Source organism: Pseudophryne corroboree, chromosome 3, assembly GCF_028390025.1.
Source record: "Pseudophryne corroboree isolate aPseCor3 chromosome 3, aPseCor3.hap2, whole genome shotgun sequence".
NCBI lineage: Eukaryota > Metazoa > Chordata > Amphibia > Anura > Myobatrachidae > Pseudophryne > Pseudophryne corroboree.
Genome location: NC_086446.1, coordinates 112,903,279 through 112,923,678, shown reverse-complemented (window position 1 = coordinate 112,923,678; position 20,400 = coordinate 112,903,279). Strand labels below are relative to the sequence as shown.

The window sequence follows — 20,400 nt, the reverse complement described above, 5'->3', positions numbered from 1 at the left end:
TTTCTGTTAGAACTTTTCTACTTCTAACTACTGGTTCATAAATGAATATGTTTGAAAATGGAATGCATCAACAGAACGGTGTTGGTAGTATAAAAATATCTACAGCACCTTGTATTCCCAGGTGGTCTCCCATCCAAGTACTAACCAGGCCCAACACTGCTTAGCTTCCAAGATCAGATGAGATTGGGCGTATCCAGTGTGGTGTGGCTGTAGATGAACTTTCTGGTTTCTGTTAGAACTTTTCTACTTCTAACCACTGGTTCATAAATGAATACATTTTAAAATTGAATGCATCAACAGAATGGTGTTGGCAGTATAAAAATATCTACAGCCCCTTGTATTCCCAGGTGGTCTCCCATCCAAGTACTAACCAGGCCCAACACTGCTTAGCTTCCAAGATCAGATGAGATTGGGCATATCCAGTGTGGTGTGGCTGTCGAAGAGCTTTATGGTTTCTGTTAGTACTTTTCTACTTCTAACTCCTGGTTCATAAATGAATACATTTGAAAATGGAATGCATCAACAGAACGGTGTTGGTAGTATAAAAATATCTACAGCACCTTGTATTCCCAGGTGGTCTCCCATCCAAGTACTAACCAGGCCCAACACTGCTTAGCTTCCAAGATCAGATGAGATTGGGCGTATCTAGTGTGGTGTGGCTGCAGATGAGCTTTATGGTTTCTGTTAGAACTTTTCTACTTCTAACTACTGTTTCATAAATGAATACGTTTGAAAATGGAATGCATCAACAGAACGGTGTTGGTAGTATAAAAATATCTACAGCACCTTGTATTCCCAGGTGGTCTACCATCCAAGTACTAACCAGGCCCAACACTGCTTAGCTTCCAAGATCAGATGAGATTGGGCGTATCCAGTGTGGTGTGGCTGTAGATGAGCTTTGTGGTTTCTGTTAGAACTTTTCTACTTCTAACTACTGGTTCATAAATGAATACGTTTGAAAATGGAATGCATCAACAGAACGGTGTTTGCAGTATAAAAATATCTACAGCACCTTGTATTCCCAGGTGGTCTCCCATCCAAGTACTAACCATGCCCAACACTGCTTAGCTTCTAAGATCAGATGAGATTTGGCGTATCCAGTGTGGTGTGGCTGTAGATGAGCTTTGTGGTTTCTGTTAGAAATTTTCTACTTCTAACTACTGGTTCATAAATGAATACGTTTGAAAATGGAATGCATCAACAGAACGGTGTTGGCAGTATAAAAATATCTAAGCACCTTGTATTCCCAGGTGGTCTCCCATCCAAGTACTAACCAGGCCCAACACTGCTTAGCTTCCAAGATCAGATGAGATTGGGCGTATCCAGTGTGGTGTGGCTGTAGATGAGCTTTATGGTTTCTGTTAGAACTTTTCTACTTCTAACTACTGGTTCATAAATGAAAACGTTTGAAAATGGAATGCATCAACAGAACGGTGTTGGCAGTATAAAAATATCTACAGCACCTTGTATTCCCAAGTGGTCTCCCATCCAAGTACTTACCAGGCCCAACACTGCTTAGCTTCCAAGATCAGACGAGATTGGGCGTATCCAGTGTGGTGTGGCTGTAGATGAGCTTTGTGGTTTCTGTTAGAACTTTTCTACTTCTAACTACTGGTTCATAAATGAATACGTTTGAAAATGGAATGCATCAACAGAACGGTGTTGGTAGTATAAAAATATCTACAGCACCTTGTATTCCCAGGTGGTCTCCCATCCAAGTACTAACCAGGCCCAACACTGCTTAGCTTCCAAGATCAGATGAGATTGGGCGTATCCAGTGTGGTGTGGCTGTAGATGAGCTTTATGGTTTCTGTTAGAACTTTTCTACTTCTAACTACTGGTTCATAAATGAATACGTTTGAAAATGGAATGCATCAACAGAACGGTGTTGGTAGTATAAAAATATCTACAGCACCTTGTATTCCCAGGTGGTCTCCCATCCAAGTACTAACCAGGCCCAACACTGCTTAGCTTCCTAGATCAGATGAGATTGGGCGTATCCAGTGTGGTGTGGCTGTAGATGAGCTTTGTGGTTTCTGTTTGAACTTTTCTACTTCTAACTACTGGTTCATAAATGAATACATTTGAAAATTGAATGCATCAACAGAACGGTGTTGGCAGTATAAAAATATCTACAGCACCTTGTATTCCCAGGTGGTCTCCCATCCAAGTACTAACCAGGCCCAACACTGCTTAGCTTCCAAGATCAGATGAGATTGGGCGTATCCAGTGTGGTGTGGTTGTAGATGAGCTTTGTGGTTTCTGTTAGAACTTTTCTACTTCTAACTACTGTTTCATAAATGAATACGTTTGAAAATGGAATGCATCAACAGAACGGTGTTGGCAGTATAAAAATATCTACAGCACCTTGTATTCCCAGGTGGTCTCCCATCCAAGTACTAACCAGGCCCAACACTGCTTAGCTTCCAAGATCAGATGAGAGTGGGCGTATCCAGTGTGGTGTGGCTGTAGATGAGCTTTGTGGTTTCTGTTAGAACTTTTCTACTTCTAACTACTGGTTCATAAATGAATACGTTTGAAAATGGAATGCATCAACAGAACGGTGTTGGCAGTATAAAAATATCTTCAGCACCTTGTATTCCCAGGTGGTCTCCCATCCAAGTACTAACCAGGCCCAACACTGCTTAGTTTCCAAAATCAGATGAGATTGGGCGTATCCAGTGTGGTGTTGCTGTAGATGAACTTTCTGGTTTCTGTTAGAACTTTTCTACTTCTAACTACTGGTTCATAAATGAATACATTTGAAAATTGAATGCATCAACAGAACGGTGTTGGCAGTATAAAAATATCTACAGCACCTTGTATTCCTAGGTGGTCTCCCATCCATGTACTAACCAGGCCCAACACTGCTTAGCTTCCAAGATCAGATGAGATTGGGCGTATCCAGTGTGGTGTGGCTGTAGATGAGCTTTGTGGTTTCTGTTAGAACTTTTCTACTTCTAACTACTGGTTCATAAATGAAAACGTTTGAAAATGGAATGCATCAACAGACCGGTGTTGGCAGTATAAAAATATCTACAGCACCTTGTATTCCCAGGTGGTCTCCCATCCAAGTACTAACCAGGCCCAACACTGCTTAGCTTCCAAGATCAGATGAGATTGGGCGTATCCAGTGTGGTGTGGCTGTAGATGAGCTTTGTGGTTTCTGTTAGAACTTTTCTACTTCTAACTACTGGTTCATAAATGAAAACGTTTGAAAATGGAATGCATCAACAGAACGGTGATGGCAGTATAAAAATATCTACAGCACCTTGTATTCCCAGGTGGTCTCCCATCCAAGTACTAACCAGGCCCAACACTGCTTAGCTTCCAAGATTAGATGAGATTGGGCGTATCCAGTGTGGTGTGGCTGTAGATGAGCTTTGTTGTTTCTGTTAGAACTTTTCTACTTCTAACTACTGGTTCATAAATGAATACGTTTGAAAATGGAATGCATCAACAGAACGGTGTTGGCAGTATAAAAATATCTACAGCACCTTGTATTCCCAGGTGGTCTCCCATCTAAGTACTAACCAGGCCCAACACTGCTTAGCTTCCAAGATCAGATGAGATTGGGCGTATCCAATGTGGTGTGGCTGTAGATGAGCTTTGTGGTTTCTGTTAGAATTTTTCTACTTCTAACTACTGGTTCATAAATGAATACGTTTGAAAATGGAATGAATCAACAGAACGGTGTTGGCAGTATAAAAATATCTACAGCACCTTGTATTCCCAGGTGGTCTCCCATCCAAGTACTAACCAGGCCCAACACTGCTTAGCTTCCAAGATCAGATGAGATTGGGCATATCCAGTGTGGCTTGGCTCTAGATGAGCTTTATGGTTTCTGTTAGAACTTTTCTACTTCTAACTACAGGTTCATAAATGAAAACGTTTAAAAATGGAATGCATCAACAGACCGGTGTTGGCAGTATAAAAATATCTACAGCACCTTGTATTCCCAGGTGGTCTCCCATCCAAGTACTAACCAGGCCAAACACTGCTTAGCTTCCAAGATCAGATGAGATTGGGCGTATCCAGTGTGGTGTGGCTGTAGATGAGCTTTGTGGTTTCTGTTAGAACTTTTCTACTTCTAACTACTGGTTCATAAATGAAAACGTTTGAAAATGGAATGCATCAACAGAACGGTGTTGGCAGTATAAAAATATCTACAGCACCTTGTATTCCCAGGTGGTCTCCCACCCAAGTACTAACCAGGCCCAACACTGCTTAGCTTCCAAGATTAGATGAGATTGATCGTATCCAGTGTGCTGTGGCTGTAGATGAGCTTTGTTGTTTCTGTTAGAACTTTTCTACTTCTAACTACTGGTTCATAAATGAATACGTTTGAAAATGGAATGCATCAACAGAACGGTGTTGGCAGTATAAAAATATCTACAGCACCTTGTATTCCCAGGTGGTCTCCCATCCAAGTACTAACCTGGCCCAACACTGCTTAGCTTCCAAGATCAGATGAGATTGGGCGTATCCAGTGTGGTGTGGCTGTAAATGAGCTTTGTGGTTTCTGTTAGAACTTTTCTACTTCTAACTACTGGTTCATAAATGAATATGTTTGAAAATGGAATGCATCAACAGAACGGTGTTGGCAGTATAAAAATATCTACAGCACCTTGTATTCCCAGGTGGTCTCCCATCCAAGTACTAACCTGGCCCAACACTGCTTAGCTTCCAAGATCAGATGAGATTGGGCGTATCCAGTGTGGCTTGGCTCTAGATGAGCTTTATGGTTTCTGTTAGAAATTTTCTACTTCTAACTACTGGTTCATAAATTAATACGTTTGAAAATGGAATGCATCAACAGAACGGTGTTGGCAGTATAAAAATATCTACAGCACCTTGTATTCCCAGGTGGTCTCCCATCCAAGTACTAACCAGGCCCAACACTGCTTAGCTTCCAAGATCAGATGAGATTGGGCGTATCCAGTGTGTTGTGGCTGTAGATGAACTTTCTGGTTTCTGTTAGAACTTTTCTACTTCTAACTACTGGTTCATAAATGAATACATTTTAAAATGGAATGCATCAACAGAATGGTGTTGGCAGTATAAAAATATCTACAGCACCTTGTATTCCCAGGTGGTCTCCCATCCAAGTACTAACCAGGCCCAACACTGCTTTGCTTCCAAGATCAGATGAGATTGGGCATATCCAGTGTGGTGTGGCTGTAGAAGAGCTTTATGGTTTCTGTTAGTACTTTTCTACCTCTAACTACTGGTTCATAAATGAATACGTTTGAAAATGGAATGCATCAACAGAACGGTGTTGGTAGTATAAAAATATCTACAGCACCTTGTATTCCCAGGTGGTCTCCCATCCAAGTACTAACCAGGCCCAACACTTCTTAGCTTCCAAGATCAGATGAGATTGGGCGTATCTAGTGTGGTGTGGCTGTAGATGAGCTTTATGGTTTCTGTTAGAACTTTTCTACTTCTAACTACTGTTTCATAAATTAATACGTTTGAAAATGGAATGCATCAACAGAACGGTGTTGGTAGTATAAAAATATCTACAGCACCTTGTATTCCCAGGTGGTCTCCCATCCAAGTACTAACCAGGCCCAACACTGCTTAGCTTCCAAAATCAGATGAGATTGGGCGTATCCAGTGTGGTGTGGCTGTAGATGAGCTTTGTGGTTTCTGTTAGAACTTTTCTACTTCTAACTACTGGTTCAAAAATGAATACGTTTGAAAATGGAATGCATCAACAGAACGGTGTTTGCAGTATAAAAATATCTACAGCACCTTGTATTCCCAGGTTGTCTCCCATCCAAGTACTAACCAGGCCCAACACTGCTTAGTTTCCAAGATCAGATGAGATTGGGCGTATCCAGTGTGGTGTTGCTGTAGATGAACTTTCTGGTTTCTGTTAGAACTTTTCTACTTCTAACTACTGGTTCATAAATGAATACATTTGAAAATTGAATGCATCAACAGAATGGTGTTTGCAGTATAAAAATATCTACAGCACCTTGTATTCCCAGGTGGTCTCCCATCCAAGTACTAACCAGGCCCAACACTGCTTAGCTTCCAAGATCAGATGAGATTGGGCGTATCCAGTGTGGTGTTGCTGTAGATGAATTTTCTGGTTTCTGTTAGAACTTTTCTACTTCTAACTACTGGTTCGTAAATGAATATGTTTGAAAATGGAATGCATCAACAGAACGGTGTTGGCAGTATAAAAATATCTACAGCACCTTGTATTCCCAGGTGGTCTCCCATCCAAGTACTAACCAGGCCCAACACTGCTTAGCTTCCAAGATCAGATGAGATTGGGCGTATCCAGTGTGGTGTGGCTGTAGATGAGCTTTGTGGTTTCTGTTTGAACTTTTCTACTTCTAACTACTGGTTCATAAATGAATACATTTGAAAATGGAATGCATCAACAGAACGGTGTTGGCAGTATAAAAATATCTACAGCACCTTGTATTCCCAGGTGGTCTCCCATCCAAGTACTAACCAGGCCCAACACTGCTTAGTTTCCAAGATCAGATGAGATTGGGCGTATCCAGTGTGGTGTGGCTGTAGATGAGCTTTGTGGTTTCTGTTAGAACTTTTCTACTTCTAACTACTGGTTCATAAATGAATACGTTTGAAAATGGAATGCATCAACAGAACGGTGTTGGCAGTATAAAAATATCTAAGCACCTTTTATTCCCAGGTGGTCTCCCATCCAAGTACTAACCAGGCCCAACACTGCTTAGCTTCCAAGATCAGATGAGATTGGGCGTATCCAGTGTGGTGTGGCTGTAGATGAGCTTTATGGTTTCTGTTAGAACTTTTCTACTTCTAACTACTGGTTCATAAATGAATACGTTTGAAAATGGAATGCATCAACAGAACGGTGTTGGCAGTATAAAAATATCTACAGCACCTTGTATTCCCAAGTGGTCTCCCATCCAAGTACTAACCAGGCCCAACACTGCTTAGCTTCCAAGATCAGATGAGATTGGGCGTATCCAGTGTGGTGTGGCTGTAGATGAGCTTTGTGGTTTCTGTTAGAACTTTTCTACTTCTAACTACTGGTTCATAAATGAATACGTTTGAAAATGGAATGCATCAACAGAACGGTGTTGGTAGTATAAAAATATCTACAGCACCTTGTATTCCCAGGTGGTCTCCCATCCAAGTACTAACCAGGCCCAACACTGCTTAGCTTCCAAGATCAGATGAGATTGGGCGTATCCAGTGTGGTGTGGCTGTAGATGAGCTTTATGGTTTCAGTTAGAACTTTTCTACTTCTAACTACTGGTTCATAAATGAATACGTTTGAAAATGGAATGCATCAACAGAACGGTGTTGGTAGTATAAAAATATCTACAGCACCTTGTATTCCCAGGTGGTCTCCCATCCAAGTACTAACCAGGCCCAACACTGCTTAGCTTTCTAGATCAGATGAGATTGGGCGTATCCAGTGTGGTGTGGCTGTAGATGAGCTTTGTGGTTTCTGTTTGAACTTTTCTACTTCTAACTACTGGTTCATAAATGAATACATTTGAAAATTGAATGCATCAACAGAACGGTGTTGGCAGTATAAAAATATCTACAGCACCTTGTATTCCCAGGTGGTCTCCCATCCAAGTACTAACCAGGCCCAACACTGCTTAGCTTCCAAGATCAGATGAGATTGGGCGTATCCAGTGTGGTGTGGCTGTAGATGAGCTTTGTGGTTTCTGTTAGAACTTTTCTACTTCTAACTACTGGTTCATAAATGAATACGTTTGAAAATGGAATGCATCAACAGAACGGTGTTGGCAGTATAAAAATATCTACAGCACCTTGTATTCCCAGGTGGTCTCCCATCCAAGTACTAACCAGGCCCAACACTGCTTAGCTTCCAAGATCAGATGAGAGTGGGCGTATCCAGTGTGGTGTGGCTGTAGATGAGCTTTGTGGTTTCTGTTAGAACTTTTCTACTTCTAACTACTGGTTCATAAATGAATACGTTTGAAAATGGAATGCATCAACAGAACGGTGTTGGCAGTATAAAAATATCTTCAGCACCTTGTATTCCCAGGTGGTCTCCCATCCAAGTACTAACCAGGCCCAACACTGCTTAGTTTCCAAAATCAGATGAGATTGGGCGTATCCAGTGTGGTGTTGCTGTAGATGAACTTTCTGGTTTCTGTTAGAACTTTTCTACTTCTAACTACTGGTTCATAAATGAATACATTTGAAAATTGAATGCATCAACAGAACGGTGTTGGCAGTATAAAAATATCTACAGCACCTTGTATTCCTAGGTGGTCTCCCATCCAAGTACTAACCAGGCCCAACACTGCTTAGCTTCCAAGATCAGATGAGATTGGGCGTATCCAGTGTGGTGTGGCTGTAGATGAGCTTTGTGGTTTCTGTTAGAACTTTTCTACTTCTAACTACTGGTTCATAAATGAAAACGTTTGAAAATGGAATGCATCAACAGACCGGTGTTGGCAGTATAAAAATATCTACAGCACCTTGTATTCCCAGGTGGTCTCCCATCCAAGTACTAACCAGGCCCAACACTGCTTAGCTTCCAAGATCAGATGAGATTGGGCGTATCCAGTGTGGTGTGGCTGTAGATGAGCTTTGTGGTTTCTGTTAGAACTTTTCTACTTCTAACTACTGGTTCATAAATGAAAACGTTTGAAAATGGAATGCATCAACAGAACGGTGTTGGCAGTATAAAAATATCTACAGCACCTTGTATTCCCAGGTGGTCTCCCATCCAAGTACTAACCAGGCCCAACACTGCTTAGCTTCCAAGATTAGATGAGATTGGGCGTATCCAGTGTGGTGTGGCTGTAGATGAGCTTTGTTGTTTCTGTTAGAACTTTTCTACTTCTAACTACTGGTTCATAAATGAATACGTTTGAAAATGGAATGCATCAACAGAACGGTGTTGGCAGTATAAAAATATCTACAGCACCTTGTATTCCCAGGTGGTCTCCCATCTAAGTACTAACCAGGCCCAACACTGCTTAGTTTCCAAGATCAGATGAGATTGGGCGTATCCAATGTGGTGTGGCTGTAGATGAGCTTTGTGGTTTCTGTTAGAACTTTTCTACTTCTAACTACTGGTTCATAAATGAATACGTTTGAAAATGGAATGCATCAACAGAACGGTGTTGGCAGTATAAAAATATCTACAGCACCTTGTATTCCCAGGTGGTCTCCCATCCAAGTACTAACCAGGCCCAACACTGCTTAGCTTCCAAGATCAGATGAGATTGGGCATATCCAGTGTGGCTTGGCTCTAGATGAGCTTTATGGTTTCTGTTAGAACTTTTCTACTTCTAACTACAGGTTCATAAATGAAAACGTTTAAAAATGGAATGCATCAACAGACCGGTGTTGGCAGTATAAAAATATCTACAGCACCTTGTATTCCCAGGTGGTCTCCCATCCAAGTACTAACCAGGCCAAACACTGCTTAGCTTCCAAGATCAGATGAGATTGGGCGTATCCAGTGTGGTGTGGCTGTAGATGAGCTTTGTGGTTTCTGTTAGAACTTTTCTACTTCTAACTACTGGTTCATAAATGAAAACGTTTGAAAATGGAATGCATCAACAGAACGGTGTTGGCAGTATAAAAATATCTACAGCAACTTGTATTCCCAGGTGGTCTCCCATCCAAATACTAACCAGGCCCAACACTGCTTAGCTTCCAAGATTAGATGAGATTGATCGTATCCAGTGTGCTGTGGCTGTAGATGAGCTTTGTTGTTTCTGTTAGAACTTTTCTACTTCTAACTACTGGTTCATAAATGAATACGTTTGAAAATGGAATGCATCAACAGAACGGTGTTGGCAGTATAAAAATATCTACAGCACCTTGTATTCCCAGGTGGTCTCCCATCCAAGTACTAACCTGGCCCAACTCTGCTTAGCTTCCAAGATCAGATGAGATTGGGCGTATCCAGTGTGGTGTGGCTGTAAATGAGCTTTGTGGTTTCTGTTAGAACTTTTCTACTTCTAACTACTGGTTCATAAATGAATATGTTTGAAAATGGAATGCATCAACAGAACGGTGTTGGCAGTATAAAAATATCTACAGCACCTTGTATTCCCAGGTGGTCTCCCATCCAAGTACTAACCAGGCCCAACACTGCTTAGCTTCCAAGATCAGATGAGATTGGGCGTATCCAGTGTGGCTTGGCTCTAGATGAGCTTTATGGTTTCTGTTAGAAATTTTCTACTTCTAACTACTGGTTCATAAATTAATCCGTTTGAAAATGGAATGCATCAACAGAACGGTGTTGGCAGTATAAAAATATCTACAGCACCTTGTATTCCCAGGTGGTCTCCCATCCAAGTACTAACCAGGCCCAACACTGCTTAGCTTTCAAGATCAGATGAGATTGGGCGTATCCAGTGTGTTGTGGCTGTAGATGAACTTTCTGGTTTCTGTTAGAACTTTTCTACTTCTAACTACTGGTTCATAAATGAATACATTTTAAAATGGAATGCATCAACAGAATGGTGTTGGCAGTATAAAAATATCTACAGCACCTTGTATTCCCAGGTGGTCTCCCATCCAAGTACTAACCAGGCCCAACACTGCTTAGCTTCCAAGATCAGATGAGATTGGGCATATCCAGTGTGGTGTGGCTGTAGAAGAGCTTTATGGTTTCTGTTAGTACTTTTCTACCTCTAACTACTGGTTCATAAATGAATACGTTTGAAAATGGAATGCATCAACAGAACGGTGTTGGTAGTATAAAAATATCTACAGCACCTTGTATTCCCAGGTGGTCTCCCATCCAAGTACTAACCAGGCCCAACACTTCTTAGCTTCCAAGATCAGATGAGATTGGGCGTATCTAGTGTGGTGTGGCTGTAGATGAGCTTTGTGGTTTCTGTTAGAACTTTTCTACTTCTAACTACTGGTTCATAAATGAATACGTTTGAAAATTGAATGCATCAACAGAACGGTGTTGGCAGTATAAAAATATCTACAGCACCTTGTATTCCCAAGTGGTCTCCCATCCAAGTACTAACCAGGCCCAACACTGCTTAGCTTCCAAGATCAGATGAGATTGGGCGTATCCAGTGTGGTGTGGCTGTAGATGAGCTTTGTGGTTTCTGTTAGAACTTTTCTACTTCTAACTACTGGTTCATAAATGAATACGTTTGAAAATGGAATGCATCAACAGAACGGTGTTGGTAGTATAAAAATATCTACAGCACCTTGTATTCCCAGGTGGTCTCCCATCCAAGTACTAACCAGGCCCAACACTGCTTAGCTTCCAAGATCAGATGAGATTGGGCGTATCCAGTGTGGTGTGGCTGTAGATGAGCTTTATGGTTTCAGTTAGAACTTTTCTACTTCTAACTACTGGTTCATAAATGAATACGTTTGAAAATGGAATGCATCAACAGAACGGTGTTGGTAGTATAAAAATATCTACAGCACCTTGTATTCCCAGGTGGTCTCCCATCCAAGTACTAACCAGGCCCAACACTGCTTAGCTTTCTAGATCAGATGAGATTGGGCGTATCCAGTGTGGTGTGGCTGTAGATGAGCTTTGTGGTTTCTGTTTGAACTTTTCTACTTCTAACTACTGGTTCATAAATGAATACATTTGAAAATTGAATGCATCAACAGAACGGTGTTGGCAGTATAAAAATATCTACAGCACCTTGTATTCCCAGGTGGTCTCCCATCCAAGTACTAACCAGGCCCAACACTGCTTAGCTTCCAAGATCAGATGAGATTGGGCGTATCCAGTGTGGTGTGGCTGTAGATGAGCTTTGTGGTTTCTGTTAGAACTTTTCTACTTCTAACTACTGGTTCATAAATGAATACGTTTGAAAATGGAATGCATCAACAGAACGGTGTTGGCAGTATAAAAATATCTACAGCACCTTGTATTCCCAGGTGGTCTCCCATCCAAGTACTAACCAGGCCCAACACTGCTTAGCTTCCAAGATCAGATGAGAGTGGGCGTATCCAGTGTGGTGTGGCTGTAGATGAGCTTTGTGGTTTCTGTTAGAACTTTTCTACTTCTAACTACTGGTTCATAAATGAATACGTTTGAAAATGGAATGCATCAACAGAACGGTGTTGGCAGTATAAAAATATCTTCAGCACCTTGTATTCCCAGGTGGTCTCCCATCCAAGTACTAACCAGGCCCAACACTGCTTAGTTTCCAAAATCAGATGAGATTGGGCGTATCCAGTGTGGTGTTGCTGTAGATGAACTTTCTGGTTTCTGTTAGAACTTTTCTACTTCTAACTACTGGTTCATAAATGAATACATTTGAAAATTGAATGCATCAACAGAACGGTGTTGGCAGTATAAAAATATCTACAGCACCTTGTATTCCTAGGTGGTCTCCCATCCAAGTACTAACCAGGCCCAACACTGCTTAGCTTCCAAGATCAGATGAGATTGGGCGTATCCAGTGTGGTGTGGCTGTAGATGAGCTTTGTGGTTTCTGTTAGAACTTTTCTACTTCTAACTACTGGTTCATAAATGAAAACGTTTGAAAATGGAATGCATCAACAGACCGGTGTTGGCAGTATAAAAATATCTACAGCACCTTGTATTCCCAGGTGGTCTCCCATCCAAGTACTAACCAGGCCCAACACTGCTTAGCTTCCAAGATCAGATGAGATTGGGCGTATCCAGTGTGGTGTGGCTGTAGATGAGCTTTGTGGTTTCTGTTAGAACTTTTCTACTTCTAACTACTGGTTCATAAATGAAAACGTTTGAAAATGGAATGCATCAACAGAACGGTGTTGGCAGTATAAAAATATCTACAGCACCTTGTATTCCCAGGTGGTCTCCCATCCAAGTACTAACCAGGCCCAACACTGCTTAGCTTCCAAGATTAGATGAGATTGGGCGTATCCAGTGTGGTGTGGCTGTAGATGAGCTTTGTTGTTTCTGTTAGAACTTTTCTACTTCTAACTACTGGTTCATAAATGAATACGTTTGAAAATGGAATGCATCAACAGAACGGTGTTGGCAGTATAAAAATATCTACAGCACCTTGTATTCCCAGGTGGTCTCCCATCTAAGTACTAACCAGGCCCAACACTGCTTAGCTTCCAAGATCAGATGAGATTGGGCGTATCCAATGTGGTGTGGCTGTAGATGAGCTTTGTGGTTTCTGTTAGAACTTTTCTACTTCTAACTACTGGTTCATAAATGAATACGTTTGAAAATGGAATGCATCAACAGAACGGTGTTGGCAGTATAAAAATATCTACAGCACCTTGTATTCCCAGGTGGTCTCCCATCCAAGTACTAACCAGGCCCAACACTGCTTAGCTTCCAAGATCAGATGAGATTGGGCATATCCAGTGTGGCTTGGCTCTAGATGAGCTTTATGGTTTCTGTTAGAACTTTTCTACTTCTAACTACAGGTTCATAAATGAAAACGTTTAAAAATGGAATGCATCAACAGACCGGTGTTGGCAGTATAAAAATATCTACAGCACCTTGTATTCCCAGGTGGTCTCCCATCCAAGTACTAACCAGGCCAAACACTGCTTAGCTTCCAAGATCAGATGAGATTGGGCGTATCCAGTGTGGTGTGGCTGTAGATGAGCTTTGTGGTTTCTGTTAGAACTTTTCTACTTCTAACTACTGGTTCATAAATGAAAACGTTTGAAAATGGAATGCATCAACAGAACGGTGTTGGCAGTATAAAAATATCTACAGCAACTTGTATTCCCAGGTGGTCTCCCATCCAAATACTAACCAGGCCCAACACTGCTTAGCTTCCAAGATTAGATGAGATTGATCGTATCCAGTGTGCTGTGGCTGTAGATGAGCTTTGTTGTTTCTGTTAGAACTTTTCTACTTCTAACTACTGGTTCATAAATGAATACGTTTGAAAATGGAATGCATCAACAGAACGGTGTTGGCAGTATAAAAATATCTACAGCACCTTGTATTCCCAGGTGGTCTCCCATCCAAGTACTAACCTGGCCCAACTCTGCTTAGCTTCCAAGATCAGATGAGATTGGGCGTATCCAGTGTGGTGTGGCTGTAAATGAGCTTTGTGGTTTCTGTTAGAACTTTTCTACTTCTAACTACTGGTTCATAAATGAATATGTTTGAAAATGGAATGCATCAACAGAACGGTGTTGGCAGTATAAAAATATCTACAGCACCTTGTATTCCCAGGTGGTCTCCCATCCAAGTACTAACCAGGCCCAACACTGCTTAGCTTCCAAGATCAGATGAGATTGGGCGTATCCAGTGTGGCTTGGCTCTAGATGAGCTTTATGGTTTCTGTTAGAAATTTTCTACTTCTAACTACTGGTTCATAAATTAATCCGTTTGAAAATGGAATGCATCAACAGAACGGTGTTGGCAGTATAAAAATATCTACAGCACCTTGTATTCCCAGGTGGTCTCCCATCCAAGTACTAACCAGGCCCAACACTGCTTAGCTTTCAAGATCAGATGAGATTGGGCGTATCCAGTGTGTTGTGGCTGTAGATGAACTTTCTGGTTTCTGTTAGAACTTTTCTACTTCTAACTACTGGTTCATAAATGAATACATTTTAAAATGGAATGCATCAACAGAATGGTGTTGGCAGTATAAAAATATCTACAGCACCTTGTATTCCCAGGTGGTCTCCCATCCAAGTACTAACCAGGCCCAACACTGCTTAGCTTCCAAGATCAGATGAGATTGGGCATATCCAGTGTGGTGTGGCTGTAGAAGAGCTTTATGGTTTCTGTTAGTACTTTTCTACCTCTAACTACTGGTTCATAAATGAATACGTTTGAAAATGGAATGCATCAACAGAACGGTGTTGGTAGTATAAAAATATCTACAGCACCTTGTATTCCCAGGTGGTCTCCCATCCAAGTACTAACCAGGCCCAACACTTCTTAGCTTCCAAGATCAGATGAGATTGGGCGTATCTAGTGTGGTGTGGCTGTAGATGAGCTTTGTGGTTTCTGTTAGAACTTTTCTACTTCTAACTACTGGTTCATAAATGAATACGTTTGAAAATGGAATGCATCAACAGAACGGTGTTGGCAGTATAAAAATATCTACAGCACCTTGTATTCCCAGGTGGTCTCCCATCCAAGTACTAACCAGGCCCAACACTGCTTAGCTTCCAAGATCAGATGAGAGTGGGCGTATCCAGTGTGGTGTGGCTGTAGATGAGCTTTGTGGTTTCTGTTAGAACTTTTCTACTTCTAACTACTGGTTCATAAATGAATACGTTTGAAAATGGAATGCATCAACAGAACGGTGTTGGCAGTATAAAAATATCTTCAGCACCTTGTATTCCCAGGTGGTCTCCCATCCAAGTACTAACCAGGCCCAACACTGCTTAGTTTCCAAAATCAGATGAGATTGGGCGTATCCAGTGTGGTGTTGCTGTAGATGAACTTTGTGGTTTCTGTTAGAACTTTTCTACTTCTAACTACTGGTTCATAAATGAAAACGTTTGAAAATGGAATGCATCAACAGACCGGTGTTGGCAGTATAAAAATATCTACAGCACCTTGTATTCCCAGGTGGTCTCCCATCCAAGTACTAACCAGGCCCAACACTGCTTAGCTTCCAAGATCAGATGAGATTGGGCGTATCCAGTGTGGTGTGGCTGTAGATGAGCTTTGTGGTTTCTGTTAGAACTTTTCTACTTCTAACTACTGGTTCATAAATGAAAACGTATGAAAATGGAATGCATCAACAGAACGGTGTTGGCAGTATAAAAATATCTACAGCACCTTGTATTCCCAGGTGGTCTCCCATCCAAGTACTAACCAGGCCCAACACTGCTTAGCTTCCAAGATTAGATGAGATTGGGCGTATCCAGTGTGGTGTGGCTGTAGATGAGCTTTGTTGTTTCTGTTAGAACTTTTCTACTTCTAACTACAGGTTCATAAATGAAAACGTTTAAAAATGGAATGCATCAACAGACCGGTGTTGGCAGTATAAAAATATCTACAGCACCTTGTATTCCCAGGTGGTCTCCCATCCAAGTACTAACCAGGCCAAACACTGCTTAGCTTCCAAGATCAGATGAGATTGGGCGTATCCAGTGTGGTGTGGCTGTAGATGAGCTTTGTGGTTTCTGTTAGAACTTTTCTACTTCTAACTACTGGTTCATAAATGAAAACGTTTGAAAATGGAATGCATCAACAGAACGGTGTTGGCAGTATAAAAATATCTACAGCAACTTGTATTCCCAGGTGGTCTCCCATCCAAATACTAACCAGGCCCAACACTGCTTAGCTTCCAAGATTAGATGAGATTGATCGTATCCAGTGTGCTGTGGCTGTAGATGAGCTTTGTTGTTTCTGTTAGAACTTTTCTACTTCTAACTACTGGTTCATAAATGAATACGTTTGAAAATGGAATGCATCAACAGAACGGTGTTGGCAGTATAAAAATATCTACAGCACCTTGTATTCCCAGGTGGTCTCCCATCCAAGTACTAACCTGGCCCAACACTGCTTAGCTTCCAAGATCAGATGAGATTGGGCGTATCCAGTGTGGTGTGGCTGTAAATGAGCTTTGTGGTTTCTGTTAGAACTTTTCTACTTCTAACTACTGGTTCATAAATGAATATGTTTGAAAATGGAATGCATCAACAGAACGGTGTTGGCAGTATAAAAATATCTACAGCACCTTGTATTCCCAGGTGGTCTCCCATCCAAGTACTAACCAGGCCCAACACTGCTTAGCTTCCAAGATCAGATGAGATTGGGCGTATCCAGTGTGGCTTGGCTCTAGATGAGCTTTATGGTTTCTGTTAGAAATTTTCTACTTCTAACTACTGGTTCATAAATTAATCCGTTTGAAAATGGAATGCATCAACAGAACGGTGTTGGCAGTATAAAAATATCTACAGCACCTTGTATTCCCAGGTGGTCTCCCATCCAAGTACTAACCAGGCCCAACACTGCTTAGCTTCCAAGATCAGATGAGATTGGGCGTATCCAGTGTGTTGTGGCTGTAGATGAACTTTCTGGTTTCTGTTAGAACTTTTCTACTTCTAACTACTGGTTCATAAATGAATACATTTTAAAATGGAATGCATCAACAGAATGGTGTTGGCAGTATAAAAATATCTACAGCACCTTGTATTCCCAGGTGGTCTCCCATCCAAGTACTAACCAGGCCCAACACTGCTTAGCTTCCAAGATCAGATGAGATTGGGCATATCCAGTGTGGTGTGGCTGTAGAAGAGCTTTATGGTTTCTGTTAGTACTTTTCTACCTCTAACTACTGGTTCATAAATGAATACGTTTGAAAATGGAATGCATCAACAGAACGGTGTTGGTAGTATAAAAATATCTACAGCACCTTGTATTCCCAGGTGGTCTCCCATCCAAGTACTAACCAGGCCCAACACTTCTTAGCTTCCAAGATCAGATGAGATTGGGCGTATCTAGTGTGGTGTGGCTGTAGATGAGCTTTATGGTTTCTGTTAGAACTTTTCTACTTCTAACTACTGTTTCATAAATGAATACGTTTGAAAATGGAATGCATCAACAGAACGGTGTTGGTAGTATAAAAATATCTACAGCACCTTGTATTCCCAGGTGGTCTCCCATCCAAGTACTAACCAGGCCCAACACTGCTTAGCTTCCAAAATCAGATGAGATTGGGCGTATCCAGTGTGGTGTGGCTGTAGATGAGCTTTGTGGTTTCTGTTAGAACTTTTCTACTTCTAACTACTGGTTCAAAAATGAATACGTTTGAAAATGGAATGCATCAACAGAACGGTGTTTGCAGTATAAAAATATCTACAGCACCTTGTATTCCCAGGTTGTCTCCCATCCAAGTACTAACCAGGCCCAACACTGCTTAGTTTCCAAGATCAGATGAGATTGGGCGTATCCAGTGTGGTGTTGCTGTAGATGAACTTTCTGGTTTCTGTTAGAACTTTTCTACTTCTAACTACTGGTTCATAAATGAATACATTTGAAAATTGAATGCATCAACAGAACGGTGTTGGCAGTATAAAAATATCTACAGCACCTTGTATTCCTAGGTGGTCTCCCATCCAAGTACTAACCAGGCCCAACACTGCTTAGCTTCCAAGATCAGATGAGATTGGGCGTATCCAGTGTGGTGTGGCTGTAGATGAGCTTTGTGGTTTCTGTTAGAACTTTTCTACTTCTAACTACTGGTTCATAAATGAAAACGTTTGAAAATGGAATGCATCAACAGACCGGTGTTGGCAGTATAAAAATATCTACAGCACCTTGTATTCCCAGGTGGTCTCCCATCCAAGTACTAACCAGGCCCAACACTGCTTAGCTTCCAAGATCAGATGAGATTGGGCGTATCCAGTGTGGTGTGACTGTAGATGAGCTTTGTGGTTTCTGTTAGAACTTTTCTACTTCTAACTACTGGTTCATAAATGAAAACGTTTGAAAATGGAATGCATCAACAGACCGGTGTTGGCAGTATAAAAATATCTACAGCACCTTGTATTCCCAGGTGGTCTCCCATCCAAGTACTAACCAGGCCCAACACTGCTTAGCTTCCAAGATCAGATGAGATTGGACGTATCCAGTGTGCTGTGGCTGTAGATGAGCTTTGCTGTTTCTGTTAGAACTTTTCTACTTCTAACTACTGGTTCATAAATGAATACGTTTGAAAATGGACTGCATCAACAGAATGGTGTTGGCAGTATAAAAATATCTACAGCACCTTGTATTACCGGGTGGTCTCCCATCCAAGTACTAACCAGGCCCAACACTGCTTAGCTTCCAAGATCAGATGAGATTGGGCGTATCCAGTGTGGTGTTGCTGTAGATGAGCTTTGTGGTTTCTGTTAGAACTTTTCTACTTCTAACTACTGGTTCATAAATGAAAACGTATGAAAATGGAATGCATCAACAGAACGGTGTTGGCAGTATAAAAATATCTACAGCACCTTGTATTCCCAGGTGGTCTCCCATCCAAGTACTAACCAGGCCCAACACTGCTTAGCTTCCAAGATTAGATGAGATTGGGCGTATCCAGTGTGGTGTGGCTGTAGATGAGCTTTGTTGTTTCTGTTAGAACTTTTCTACTTCTAACTACAGGTTCATAAATGAAAACGTTTAAAAATGGAATGCATCAACAGACCGGTGTTGGCAGTATAAAAATATCTACAGCACCTTGTATTCCCAGGTGGTCTCCCATCCAAGTACTAACCAGGCCAAACACTGCTTAGCTTCCAAGATCAGATGAGATTGGGCGTATCCAGTGTGGTGTGGCTGTAGATGAGCTTTGTGGTTTCTGTTAGAACTTTTCTACTTCTAACTACTGGTTCATAAATGAAAACGTTTGAAAATGGAATGCATCAACAGAACGGTGTTGGCAGTATAAAAATATCTACAGCAACTTGTATTCCCAGGTGGTCTCCCATCCAAATACTAACCAGGCCCAACACTGCTTAGCTTCCAAGATTAGATGAGATTGATCGTATCCAGTGTGCTGTGGCTGTAGATGAGCTTTGTTGTTTCTGTTAGAACTTTTCTACTTCTAACTACTGGTTCATAAATGAATACATTTGAAAATGGAATGCATCAACAGAACGGTGTTGGCAGTATAAAAATATCTACAGCACCTTGTATTCCCAGGTGGTCTCCCATCCAAGTACTAACCTGGCCCAACACTGCTTAGCTTCCAAGATCAGATGAGATTGGGCGTATCCAGTGTGGTGTGGCTGTAAATGAGCTTTGTGGTTTCTGTTAGAACTTTTCTACTTCTAACTACTGGTTCATAAATGAATATGTTTGAAAATGGAATGCATCAACAGAACGGTGTTGGCAGTATAAAAATATCTACAGCACCTTGTATTCCCAGGTGGTCTCCCATCCAAGTACTAACCAGGCCCAACACTGCTTAGCTTCCAAGATCAGATGAGATTGGGCGTATCCAGTGTGGCTTGGCTCTAGATGAGCTTTATGGTTTCTGTTAGAAATTTTCTACTTCTAACTACTGGTTCATAAATTAATCCGTTTGAAAATGGAATGCATCAACAGAACGGTGTTGGCAGTATAAAAATATCTACAGCACCTTGTATTCCCAGGTGGTCTCCCATCCAAGTACTAACCAGGCCCAACACTGCTTAGCTTCCAAGATCAGATGAGATTGGGCGTATCTAGTGTGGTGTGGCTGTAGATGAGCTTTATGGTTTCTGTTAGAACTTTTCTACTTCTAACTACTGTTTCATAAATGAATACGTTTGAAAATGGAATGCATCAACAGAACGGTGTTGGTAGTATAAAAATATCTACAGCACCTTGTATTCCCAGGTGGTCTCCCATCCAAGTACTAACCAGGCCCAACACTGCTTAGCTTCCAAAATCAGATGAGATTGGGCGTATCCAGTGTGGTGTGGCTGTAGATGAGCTTTGTGGTTTCTGTTAGAACTTTTCTACTTCTAACTACTGGTTCAAAAATGAATACGTTTGAAAATGGA

General features: G+C 41.4%; 75 non-coding genes and 15 pseudogenes across 75 annotated transcripts; all 90 read right to left on the bottom strand.

Annotated features, from left to right (window-relative positions):
* Window positions 1-96: 96 nt before the first annotated feature.
* On the bottom strand, window positions 97-215 carry LOC135066084 (5S ribosomal RNA). The gene has a single exon (XR_010252343.1). It is a non-coding gene; the product is annotated as a 5S ribosomal RNA (ribosomal RNA).
* A 107-nt stretch (window positions 216-322) lies between these two features.
* On the bottom strand, window positions 323-441 carry LOC134889079 (5S ribosomal RNA; annotated as a pseudogene).
* Window positions 442-548: 107 nt separating this feature from the next.
* On the bottom strand, window positions 549-667 carry LOC135067312 (5S ribosomal RNA). Its single transcript, XR_010253532.1, has one exon. It is a non-coding gene; the product is annotated as a 5S ribosomal RNA (ribosomal RNA).
* Window positions 668-774: 107 nt separating this feature from the next.
* Window positions 775-893, bottom strand: LOC135061460 (5S ribosomal RNA). Its single transcript, XR_010247839.1, has one exon. It is a non-coding gene; the product is annotated as a 5S ribosomal RNA (ribosomal RNA).
* A 107-nt stretch (window positions 894-1,000) lies between these two features.
* Window positions 1,001-1,119, bottom strand: LOC134886852 (5S ribosomal RNA). Its single transcript, XR_010170929.1, has one exon. It is a non-coding gene; the product is annotated as a 5S ribosomal RNA (ribosomal RNA).
* A 107-nt stretch (window positions 1,120-1,226) lies between these two features.
* Window positions 1,227-1,344, bottom strand: LOC134888179 (5S ribosomal RNA; annotated as a pseudogene).
* A 107-nt stretch (window positions 1,345-1,451) lies between these two features.
* Window positions 1,452-1,570, bottom strand: LOC135062240 (5S ribosomal RNA). Its single transcript, XR_010248594.1, has one exon. It is a non-coding gene; the product is annotated as a 5S ribosomal RNA (ribosomal RNA).
* A 107-nt stretch (window positions 1,571-1,677) lies between these two features.
* On the bottom strand, window positions 1,678-1,796 carry LOC135066073 (5S ribosomal RNA). Its single transcript, XR_010252332.1, has one exon. It is a non-coding gene; the product is annotated as a 5S ribosomal RNA (ribosomal RNA).
* A 107-nt stretch (window positions 1,797-1,903) lies between these two features.
* On the bottom strand, window positions 1,904-2,022 carry LOC135065437 (5S ribosomal RNA). The gene has a single exon (XR_010251720.1). It is a non-coding gene; the product is annotated as a 5S ribosomal RNA (ribosomal RNA).
* Window positions 2,023-2,129: 107 nt separating this feature from the next.
* LOC135062764 (5S ribosomal RNA) lies at window positions 2,130-2,248 on the bottom strand. The gene has a single exon (XR_010249108.1). It is a non-coding gene; the product is annotated as a 5S ribosomal RNA (ribosomal RNA).
* A 107-nt stretch (window positions 2,249-2,355) lies between these two features.
* Window positions 2,356-2,474, bottom strand: LOC135067681 (5S ribosomal RNA). Its single transcript, XR_010253892.1, has one exon. It is a non-coding gene; the product is annotated as a 5S ribosomal RNA (ribosomal RNA).
* Window positions 2,475-2,581: 107 nt separating this feature from the next.
* On the bottom strand, window positions 2,582-2,700 carry LOC134893088 (5S ribosomal RNA; annotated as a pseudogene).
* Window positions 2,701-2,807: 107 nt separating this feature from the next.
* Window positions 2,808-2,926, bottom strand: LOC135069025 (5S ribosomal RNA). The gene has a single exon (XR_010255216.1). It is a non-coding gene; the product is annotated as a 5S ribosomal RNA (ribosomal RNA).
* A 107-nt stretch (window positions 2,927-3,033) lies between these two features.
* On the bottom strand, window positions 3,034-3,152 carry LOC135066061 (5S ribosomal RNA). Its single transcript, XR_010252321.1, has one exon. It is a non-coding gene; the product is annotated as a 5S ribosomal RNA (ribosomal RNA).
* A 107-nt stretch (window positions 3,153-3,259) lies between these two features.
* LOC135066429 (5S ribosomal RNA) lies at window positions 3,260-3,378 on the bottom strand. The gene has a single exon (XR_010252677.1). It is a non-coding gene; the product is annotated as a 5S ribosomal RNA (ribosomal RNA).
* Window positions 3,379-3,485: 107 nt separating this feature from the next.
* LOC135060997 (5S ribosomal RNA) lies at window positions 3,486-3,604 on the bottom strand. The gene has a single exon (XR_010247390.1). It is a non-coding gene; the product is annotated as a 5S ribosomal RNA (ribosomal RNA).
* Window positions 3,605-3,711: 107 nt separating this feature from the next.
* On the bottom strand, window positions 3,712-3,830 carry LOC134885396 (5S ribosomal RNA). The gene has a single exon (XR_010169511.1). It is a non-coding gene; the product is annotated as a 5S ribosomal RNA (ribosomal RNA).
* Window positions 3,831-3,937: 107 nt separating this feature from the next.
* LOC135067087 (5S ribosomal RNA) lies at window positions 3,938-4,056 on the bottom strand. The gene has a single exon (XR_010253313.1). It is a non-coding gene; the product is annotated as a 5S ribosomal RNA (ribosomal RNA).
* A 107-nt stretch (window positions 4,057-4,163) lies between these two features.
* On the bottom strand, window positions 4,164-4,282 carry LOC134894606 (5S ribosomal RNA; annotated as a pseudogene).
* A 107-nt stretch (window positions 4,283-4,389) lies between these two features.
* Window positions 4,390-4,508, bottom strand: LOC134901491 (5S ribosomal RNA). Its single transcript, XR_010174981.1, has one exon. It is a non-coding gene; the product is annotated as a 5S ribosomal RNA (ribosomal RNA).
* A 107-nt stretch (window positions 4,509-4,615) lies between these two features.
* Window positions 4,616-4,734, bottom strand: LOC135067297 (5S ribosomal RNA). Its single transcript, XR_010253518.1, has one exon. It is a non-coding gene; the product is annotated as a 5S ribosomal RNA (ribosomal RNA).
* A 107-nt stretch (window positions 4,735-4,841) lies between these two features.
* LOC135067495 (5S ribosomal RNA) lies at window positions 4,842-4,960 on the bottom strand. The gene has a single exon (XR_010253708.1). It is a non-coding gene; the product is annotated as a 5S ribosomal RNA (ribosomal RNA).
* Window positions 4,961-5,067: 107 nt separating this feature from the next.
* LOC135069934 (5S ribosomal RNA) lies at window positions 5,068-5,186 on the bottom strand. Its single transcript, XR_010256112.1, has one exon. It is a non-coding gene; the product is annotated as a 5S ribosomal RNA (ribosomal RNA).
* A 107-nt stretch (window positions 5,187-5,293) lies between these two features.
* LOC135064895 (5S ribosomal RNA) lies at window positions 5,294-5,412 on the bottom strand. Its single transcript, XR_010251192.1, has one exon. It is a non-coding gene; the product is annotated as a 5S ribosomal RNA (ribosomal RNA).
* Window positions 5,413-5,519: 107 nt separating this feature from the next.
* Window positions 5,520-5,638, bottom strand: LOC135062784 (5S ribosomal RNA). The gene has a single exon (XR_010249127.1). It is a non-coding gene; the product is annotated as a 5S ribosomal RNA (ribosomal RNA).
* A 107-nt stretch (window positions 5,639-5,745) lies between these two features.
* On the bottom strand, window positions 5,746-5,864 carry LOC134891901 (5S ribosomal RNA; annotated as a pseudogene).
* Window positions 5,865-5,971: 107 nt separating this feature from the next.
* LOC135059694 (5S ribosomal RNA) lies at window positions 5,972-6,090 on the bottom strand. Its single transcript, XR_010246095.1, has one exon. It is a non-coding gene; the product is annotated as a 5S ribosomal RNA (ribosomal RNA).
* Window positions 6,091-6,197: 107 nt separating this feature from the next.
* On the bottom strand, window positions 6,198-6,316 carry LOC135066049 (5S ribosomal RNA). The gene has a single exon (XR_010252310.1). It is a non-coding gene; the product is annotated as a 5S ribosomal RNA (ribosomal RNA).
* Window positions 6,317-6,423: 107 nt separating this feature from the next.
* LOC135064802 (5S ribosomal RNA) lies at window positions 6,424-6,542 on the bottom strand. The gene has a single exon (XR_010251103.1). It is a non-coding gene; the product is annotated as a 5S ribosomal RNA (ribosomal RNA).
* Window positions 6,543-6,649: 107 nt separating this feature from the next.
* LOC134891473 (5S ribosomal RNA) lies at window positions 6,650-6,767 on the bottom strand (annotated as a pseudogene).
* Window positions 6,768-6,874: 107 nt separating this feature from the next.
* On the bottom strand, window positions 6,875-6,993 carry LOC134901206 (5S ribosomal RNA). Its single transcript, XR_010174697.1, has one exon. It is a non-coding gene; the product is annotated as a 5S ribosomal RNA (ribosomal RNA).
* A 107-nt stretch (window positions 6,994-7,100) lies between these two features.
* LOC135066038 (5S ribosomal RNA) lies at window positions 7,101-7,219 on the bottom strand. The gene has a single exon (XR_010252299.1). It is a non-coding gene; the product is annotated as a 5S ribosomal RNA (ribosomal RNA).
* Window positions 7,220-7,326: 107 nt separating this feature from the next.
* LOC134884507 (5S ribosomal RNA) lies at window positions 7,327-7,445 on the bottom strand. The gene has a single exon (XR_010168651.1). It is a non-coding gene; the product is annotated as a 5S ribosomal RNA (ribosomal RNA).
* Window positions 7,446-7,552: 107 nt separating this feature from the next.
* Window positions 7,553-7,671, bottom strand: LOC135066027 (5S ribosomal RNA). The gene has a single exon (XR_010252288.1). It is a non-coding gene; the product is annotated as a 5S ribosomal RNA (ribosomal RNA).
* Window positions 7,672-7,778: 107 nt separating this feature from the next.
* LOC135067680 (5S ribosomal RNA) lies at window positions 7,779-7,897 on the bottom strand. The gene has a single exon (XR_010253891.1). It is a non-coding gene; the product is annotated as a 5S ribosomal RNA (ribosomal RNA).
* Window positions 7,898-8,004: 107 nt separating this feature from the next.
* LOC134893087 (5S ribosomal RNA) lies at window positions 8,005-8,123 on the bottom strand (annotated as a pseudogene).
* Window positions 8,124-8,230: 107 nt separating this feature from the next.
* LOC135060398 (5S ribosomal RNA) lies at window positions 8,231-8,349 on the bottom strand. Its single transcript, XR_010246792.1, has one exon. It is a non-coding gene; the product is annotated as a 5S ribosomal RNA (ribosomal RNA).
* Window positions 8,350-8,456: 107 nt separating this feature from the next.
* On the bottom strand, window positions 8,457-8,575 carry LOC135066015 (5S ribosomal RNA). Its single transcript, XR_010252277.1, has one exon. It is a non-coding gene; the product is annotated as a 5S ribosomal RNA (ribosomal RNA).
* A 107-nt stretch (window positions 8,576-8,682) lies between these two features.
* On the bottom strand, window positions 8,683-8,801 carry LOC135066428 (5S ribosomal RNA). The gene has a single exon (XR_010252676.1). It is a non-coding gene; the product is annotated as a 5S ribosomal RNA (ribosomal RNA).
* A 107-nt stretch (window positions 8,802-8,908) lies between these two features.
* Window positions 8,909-9,027, bottom strand: LOC135070552 (5S ribosomal RNA). The gene has a single exon (XR_010256713.1). It is a non-coding gene; the product is annotated as a 5S ribosomal RNA (ribosomal RNA).
* A 107-nt stretch (window positions 9,028-9,134) lies between these two features.
* LOC134885395 (5S ribosomal RNA) lies at window positions 9,135-9,253 on the bottom strand. Its single transcript, XR_010169510.1, has one exon. It is a non-coding gene; the product is annotated as a 5S ribosomal RNA (ribosomal RNA).
* Window positions 9,254-9,360: 107 nt separating this feature from the next.
* LOC135067086 (5S ribosomal RNA) lies at window positions 9,361-9,479 on the bottom strand. Its single transcript, XR_010253312.1, has one exon. It is a non-coding gene; the product is annotated as a 5S ribosomal RNA (ribosomal RNA).
* A 107-nt stretch (window positions 9,480-9,586) lies between these two features.
* Window positions 9,587-9,705, bottom strand: LOC134896770 (5S ribosomal RNA; annotated as a pseudogene).
* Window positions 9,706-9,812: 107 nt separating this feature from the next.
* LOC135063918 (5S ribosomal RNA) lies at window positions 9,813-9,931 on the bottom strand. The gene has a single exon (XR_010250238.1). It is a non-coding gene; the product is annotated as a 5S ribosomal RNA (ribosomal RNA).
* Window positions 9,932-10,038: 107 nt separating this feature from the next.
* On the bottom strand, window positions 10,039-10,157 carry LOC135068449 (5S ribosomal RNA). Its single transcript, XR_010254650.1, has one exon. It is a non-coding gene; the product is annotated as a 5S ribosomal RNA (ribosomal RNA).
* A 107-nt stretch (window positions 10,158-10,264) lies between these two features.
* On the bottom strand, window positions 10,265-10,383 carry LOC134886109 (5S ribosomal RNA). Its single transcript, XR_010170201.1, has one exon. It is a non-coding gene; the product is annotated as a 5S ribosomal RNA (ribosomal RNA).
* A 107-nt stretch (window positions 10,384-10,490) lies between these two features.
* LOC135064405 (5S ribosomal RNA) lies at window positions 10,491-10,609 on the bottom strand. The gene has a single exon (XR_010250713.1). It is a non-coding gene; the product is annotated as a 5S ribosomal RNA (ribosomal RNA).
* Window positions 10,610-10,716: 107 nt separating this feature from the next.
* On the bottom strand, window positions 10,717-10,835 carry LOC135064894 (5S ribosomal RNA). Its single transcript, XR_010251191.1, has one exon. It is a non-coding gene; the product is annotated as a 5S ribosomal RNA (ribosomal RNA).
* Window positions 10,836-10,942: 107 nt separating this feature from the next.
* Window positions 10,943-11,061, bottom strand: LOC134901205 (5S ribosomal RNA). The gene has a single exon (XR_010174696.1). It is a non-coding gene; the product is annotated as a 5S ribosomal RNA (ribosomal RNA).
* Window positions 11,062-11,168: 107 nt separating this feature from the next.
* Window positions 11,169-11,287, bottom strand: LOC135066003 (5S ribosomal RNA). Its single transcript, XR_010252266.1, has one exon. It is a non-coding gene; the product is annotated as a 5S ribosomal RNA (ribosomal RNA).
* A 107-nt stretch (window positions 11,288-11,394) lies between these two features.
* LOC134884506 (5S ribosomal RNA) lies at window positions 11,395-11,513 on the bottom strand. The gene has a single exon (XR_010168650.1). It is a non-coding gene; the product is annotated as a 5S ribosomal RNA (ribosomal RNA).
* A 107-nt stretch (window positions 11,514-11,620) lies between these two features.
* Window positions 11,621-11,739, bottom strand: LOC135065992 (5S ribosomal RNA). The gene has a single exon (XR_010252255.1). It is a non-coding gene; the product is annotated as a 5S ribosomal RNA (ribosomal RNA).
* Window positions 11,740-11,846: 107 nt separating this feature from the next.
* LOC135067679 (5S ribosomal RNA) lies at window positions 11,847-11,965 on the bottom strand. Its single transcript, XR_010253890.1, has one exon. It is a non-coding gene; the product is annotated as a 5S ribosomal RNA (ribosomal RNA).
* A 107-nt stretch (window positions 11,966-12,072) lies between these two features.
* LOC134893086 (5S ribosomal RNA) lies at window positions 12,073-12,191 on the bottom strand (annotated as a pseudogene).
* A 107-nt stretch (window positions 12,192-12,298) lies between these two features.
* On the bottom strand, window positions 12,299-12,417 carry LOC135060397 (5S ribosomal RNA). Its single transcript, XR_010246791.1, has one exon. It is a non-coding gene; the product is annotated as a 5S ribosomal RNA (ribosomal RNA).
* Window positions 12,418-12,524: 107 nt separating this feature from the next.
* LOC135065979 (5S ribosomal RNA) lies at window positions 12,525-12,643 on the bottom strand. The gene has a single exon (XR_010252242.1). It is a non-coding gene; the product is annotated as a 5S ribosomal RNA (ribosomal RNA).
* Window positions 12,644-12,750: 107 nt separating this feature from the next.
* Window positions 12,751-12,869, bottom strand: LOC135066427 (5S ribosomal RNA). The gene has a single exon (XR_010252675.1). It is a non-coding gene; the product is annotated as a 5S ribosomal RNA (ribosomal RNA).
* A 107-nt stretch (window positions 12,870-12,976) lies between these two features.
* LOC135060996 (5S ribosomal RNA) lies at window positions 12,977-13,095 on the bottom strand. Its single transcript, XR_010247389.1, has one exon. It is a non-coding gene; the product is annotated as a 5S ribosomal RNA (ribosomal RNA).
* A 107-nt stretch (window positions 13,096-13,202) lies between these two features.
* Window positions 13,203-13,321, bottom strand: LOC134885394 (5S ribosomal RNA). The gene has a single exon (XR_010169509.1). It is a non-coding gene; the product is annotated as a 5S ribosomal RNA (ribosomal RNA).
* Window positions 13,322-13,428: 107 nt separating this feature from the next.
* Window positions 13,429-13,547, bottom strand: LOC135067085 (5S ribosomal RNA). Its single transcript, XR_010253311.1, has one exon. It is a non-coding gene; the product is annotated as a 5S ribosomal RNA (ribosomal RNA).
* Window positions 13,548-13,654: 107 nt separating this feature from the next.
* Window positions 13,655-13,773, bottom strand: LOC134896769 (5S ribosomal RNA; annotated as a pseudogene).
* A 107-nt stretch (window positions 13,774-13,880) lies between these two features.
* Window positions 13,881-13,999, bottom strand: LOC135063917 (5S ribosomal RNA). The gene has a single exon (XR_010250237.1). It is a non-coding gene; the product is annotated as a 5S ribosomal RNA (ribosomal RNA).
* Window positions 14,000-14,106: 107 nt separating this feature from the next.
* LOC135068448 (5S ribosomal RNA) lies at window positions 14,107-14,225 on the bottom strand. The gene has a single exon (XR_010254649.1). It is a non-coding gene; the product is annotated as a 5S ribosomal RNA (ribosomal RNA).
* A 107-nt stretch (window positions 14,226-14,332) lies between these two features.
* On the bottom strand, window positions 14,333-14,451 carry LOC134886106 (5S ribosomal RNA). The gene has a single exon (XR_010170200.1). It is a non-coding gene; the product is annotated as a 5S ribosomal RNA (ribosomal RNA).
* A 107-nt stretch (window positions 14,452-14,558) lies between these two features.
* On the bottom strand, window positions 14,559-14,677 carry LOC135064404 (5S ribosomal RNA). Its single transcript, XR_010250712.1, has one exon. It is a non-coding gene; the product is annotated as a 5S ribosomal RNA (ribosomal RNA).
* A 107-nt stretch (window positions 14,678-14,784) lies between these two features.
* Window positions 14,785-14,903, bottom strand: LOC135064893 (5S ribosomal RNA). Its single transcript, XR_010251190.1, has one exon. It is a non-coding gene; the product is annotated as a 5S ribosomal RNA (ribosomal RNA).
* A 107-nt stretch (window positions 14,904-15,010) lies between these two features.
* Window positions 15,011-15,129, bottom strand: LOC135067677 (5S ribosomal RNA). Its single transcript, XR_010253888.1, has one exon. It is a non-coding gene; the product is annotated as a 5S ribosomal RNA (ribosomal RNA).
* A 107-nt stretch (window positions 15,130-15,236) lies between these two features.
* LOC134893085 (5S ribosomal RNA) lies at window positions 15,237-15,355 on the bottom strand (annotated as a pseudogene).
* Window positions 15,356-15,462: 107 nt separating this feature from the next.
* LOC135065968 (5S ribosomal RNA) lies at window positions 15,463-15,581 on the bottom strand. The gene has a single exon (XR_010252231.1). It is a non-coding gene; the product is annotated as a 5S ribosomal RNA (ribosomal RNA).
* Window positions 15,582-15,688: 107 nt separating this feature from the next.
* On the bottom strand, window positions 15,689-15,807 carry LOC135066426 (5S ribosomal RNA). Its single transcript, XR_010252674.1, has one exon. It is a non-coding gene; the product is annotated as a 5S ribosomal RNA (ribosomal RNA).
* A 107-nt stretch (window positions 15,808-15,914) lies between these two features.
* Window positions 15,915-16,033, bottom strand: LOC135067084 (5S ribosomal RNA). Its single transcript, XR_010253310.1, has one exon. It is a non-coding gene; the product is annotated as a 5S ribosomal RNA (ribosomal RNA).
* A 107-nt stretch (window positions 16,034-16,140) lies between these two features.
* On the bottom strand, window positions 16,141-16,259 carry LOC134896768 (5S ribosomal RNA; annotated as a pseudogene).
* A 107-nt stretch (window positions 16,260-16,366) lies between these two features.
* On the bottom strand, window positions 16,367-16,485 carry LOC134901490 (5S ribosomal RNA). Its single transcript, XR_010174980.1, has one exon. It is a non-coding gene; the product is annotated as a 5S ribosomal RNA (ribosomal RNA).
* Window positions 16,486-16,592: 107 nt separating this feature from the next.
* LOC135068446 (5S ribosomal RNA) lies at window positions 16,593-16,711 on the bottom strand. The gene has a single exon (XR_010254647.1). It is a non-coding gene; the product is annotated as a 5S ribosomal RNA (ribosomal RNA).
* A 107-nt stretch (window positions 16,712-16,818) lies between these two features.
* On the bottom strand, window positions 16,819-16,937 carry LOC135067494 (5S ribosomal RNA). The gene has a single exon (XR_010253707.1). It is a non-coding gene; the product is annotated as a 5S ribosomal RNA (ribosomal RNA).
* A 107-nt stretch (window positions 16,938-17,044) lies between these two features.
* LOC135064403 (5S ribosomal RNA) lies at window positions 17,045-17,163 on the bottom strand. The gene has a single exon (XR_010250711.1). It is a non-coding gene; the product is annotated as a 5S ribosomal RNA (ribosomal RNA).
* A 107-nt stretch (window positions 17,164-17,270) lies between these two features.
* Window positions 17,271-17,389, bottom strand: LOC135064892 (5S ribosomal RNA). Its single transcript, XR_010251189.1, has one exon. It is a non-coding gene; the product is annotated as a 5S ribosomal RNA (ribosomal RNA).
* A 107-nt stretch (window positions 17,390-17,496) lies between these two features.
* LOC135062783 (5S ribosomal RNA) lies at window positions 17,497-17,615 on the bottom strand. The gene has a single exon (XR_010249126.1). It is a non-coding gene; the product is annotated as a 5S ribosomal RNA (ribosomal RNA).
* Window positions 17,616-17,722: 107 nt separating this feature from the next.
* On the bottom strand, window positions 17,723-17,841 carry LOC134891902 (5S ribosomal RNA; annotated as a pseudogene).
* A 107-nt stretch (window positions 17,842-17,948) lies between these two features.
* LOC135060396 (5S ribosomal RNA) lies at window positions 17,949-18,067 on the bottom strand. Its single transcript, XR_010246790.1, has one exon. It is a non-coding gene; the product is annotated as a 5S ribosomal RNA (ribosomal RNA).
* A 107-nt stretch (window positions 18,068-18,174) lies between these two features.
* Window positions 18,175-18,293, bottom strand: LOC134901466 (5S ribosomal RNA). Its single transcript, XR_010174957.1, has one exon. It is a non-coding gene; the product is annotated as a 5S ribosomal RNA (ribosomal RNA).
* Window positions 18,294-18,400: 107 nt separating this feature from the next.
* LOC134886065 (5S ribosomal RNA) lies at window positions 18,401-18,519 on the bottom strand. The gene has a single exon (XR_010170161.1). It is a non-coding gene; the product is annotated as a 5S ribosomal RNA (ribosomal RNA).
* Window positions 18,520-18,626: 107 nt separating this feature from the next.
* On the bottom strand, window positions 18,627-18,745 carry LOC134887232 (5S ribosomal RNA; annotated as a pseudogene).
* Window positions 18,746-18,852: 107 nt separating this feature from the next.
* Window positions 18,853-18,971, bottom strand: LOC135066425 (5S ribosomal RNA). The gene has a single exon (XR_010252673.1). It is a non-coding gene; the product is annotated as a 5S ribosomal RNA (ribosomal RNA).
* Window positions 18,972-19,078: 107 nt separating this feature from the next.
* On the bottom strand, window positions 19,079-19,197 carry LOC135067082 (5S ribosomal RNA). The gene has a single exon (XR_010253309.1). It is a non-coding gene; the product is annotated as a 5S ribosomal RNA (ribosomal RNA).
* A 107-nt stretch (window positions 19,198-19,304) lies between these two features.
* LOC134896767 (5S ribosomal RNA) lies at window positions 19,305-19,423 on the bottom strand (annotated as a pseudogene).
* Window positions 19,424-19,530: 107 nt separating this feature from the next.
* On the bottom strand, window positions 19,531-19,649 carry LOC134901489 (5S ribosomal RNA). The gene has a single exon (XR_010174979.1). It is a non-coding gene; the product is annotated as a 5S ribosomal RNA (ribosomal RNA).
* A 107-nt stretch (window positions 19,650-19,756) lies between these two features.
* LOC135068445 (5S ribosomal RNA) lies at window positions 19,757-19,875 on the bottom strand. Its single transcript, XR_010254646.1, has one exon. It is a non-coding gene; the product is annotated as a 5S ribosomal RNA (ribosomal RNA).
* Window positions 19,876-19,982: 107 nt separating this feature from the next.
* On the bottom strand, window positions 19,983-20,101 carry LOC135063058 (5S ribosomal RNA). Its single transcript, XR_010249398.1, has one exon. It is a non-coding gene; the product is annotated as a 5S ribosomal RNA (ribosomal RNA).
* A 107-nt stretch (window positions 20,102-20,208) lies between these two features.
* LOC135062782 (5S ribosomal RNA) lies at window positions 20,209-20,327 on the bottom strand. The gene has a single exon (XR_010249125.1). It is a non-coding gene; the product is annotated as a 5S ribosomal RNA (ribosomal RNA).
* Window positions 20,328-20,400: the final 73 nt, after the last annotated feature.